The 1535-nt window shown below is 30.7% G+C and overlaps 1 long non-coding RNA gene across 2 annotated transcripts; it reads right to left on the minus strand.

The window, feature by feature from the left end:
- Window positions 1–6: 6 nt before the first annotated feature.
- LOC109592641 (uncharacterized) lies at window positions 7–716 on the minus strand. Of its 2 annotated transcripts, XR_002190465.1 has the most exons (4): window positions 679–716; window positions 224–422; window positions 107–163; window positions 7–63 (listed from the first exon to the last, which is right to left on the minus strand). It is a non-coding gene; the product is annotated as an uncharacterized LOC109592641 (long non-coding RNA). The 2 variants fall into 2 exon arrangements; XR_002190464.1 differs by lacking the exon at window positions 679–716 and having other exon boundaries at window positions 224–453.
- Window positions 717–1535: the final 819 nt, after the last annotated feature.

Below are 1535 nucleotides of genomic sequence, written 5' to 3' on the forward strand. Positions count from 1 at the left end.
TACCAGTGAAAGATACTGTATGTGATGTATATGTACTGAGTAATGGAGTATAAGATAATGTAACTAATAATGGACAATATAATTATTAATAATTATTAATACTGACCTGATGATGGAGCAGTAGAACTTACTGATGAAGAACTGTCTAATGAATTATTACGTACTATATAAAAAATATATAAAAAATAATAATAATTTATTATGCATGCAGATAACTGTATACCATTAACAGTAGCTGATGGTCCATATCCAATAACATTAACAGGAATGATAGTAACAGTGTAGTTAGCATCAGTAAGAGGTAGTCCAGTGATAGTAATATTAGTATCATTAGTATTATTAGTGTATATAATACTGTTTGATGTATTGTATACTTTAATAATGTAATACTGAATAGGAGGAACTGGTATAGTAGAATAGACCTAAGAAATATTATCAACACATCTACTGTATGGCGGAAAATTTTTGTGGCCCAAAAATTTTGCGGATCCATTCAAAAATCAAGTTTGTGGCTTTAATTTTTGTGGTTTTCTACTTTTTGGCCATCTTGAACTGTATTAAATCACTTTTTGCGGGTTTTATTTTTGTGGATTTTGAAAAAAAAACGCAAAATCCATTAAAATTTTGGGTCACAAAAATTTTCCGCTATATGGTATTGAATGTAATATCTTAACATACTTGAGTGTTATTCCACCATATTGTAATAGTATCAGTTGATATCTGATCCCAACTAATATTAACAACTTGAGCTGGTACTATAAGAAATACAATGAGTGTGTGTGTGTATAGTACTTACCATTCCATATATACTGTATTAATGATGAAGGAGGTCCTTCTCTTCCAATAGTATCAATAGGAATAATAATAAATGAATAATTAGTACCAATAATGAGAGAAGGTACAGTTATATTAGAATTGTTCCCAATAGTGCTGTGATTGTATTGAGAAGATGATCCATTGCTGTCATTAACTGTAACTTTATAGTTCACTATGCATTGTATGTTCTGTTCATGTAACCAATTAATAAATATTGTATTATTATTAATTGGAGTTATACTTATATTACTCACAGCTACTGGTGGATCTATTAATTATTAGTGCTACATAATCAATAAATAATATCATGTATGTCTAACCTGTTCTAATGTTAATAGTAATTATTTTCAATTGAGCAAACACTTGTGTTCTTCCACAACCAACCTCAGATCCATTTAATGACACTGATACTGATTCATATATACCAGTACTTGTTATAGTACCATCCTCGTTAATAGTAACATTAAGAATAAGATTATGATGAGTTTCAGGTCCTGTCACTGGTTCTAAATGGTCAGGATTCTGACCAGGTATTTTCCAGAATACATTTCCAGGAACAACAGGTGTTATAGTACAAGTGAATACTAGTCTATCACCAGGACACACTGGAGAATAAGATGGAGAGGTTTGAACTAGCTCTGACTCTGTTGCAGATGATAGTAAAATAAGATGAACCAAAAACAGACACCAGTAGATACCAGCAGCAATAGCCATTAGAG

The sequence above is a fragment of the Amphimedon queenslandica genome, unplaced genomic scaffold (genome assembly GCF_000090795.2).
Source record: "Amphimedon queenslandica unplaced genomic scaffold, v1.1 AMPQUscaffold_4486_Cont23536, whole genome shotgun sequence".
In the NCBI taxonomy this organism is placed as follows: Eukaryota; Metazoa; Porifera; class Demospongiae; order Haplosclerida; family Niphatidae; genus Amphimedon; species Amphimedon queenslandica.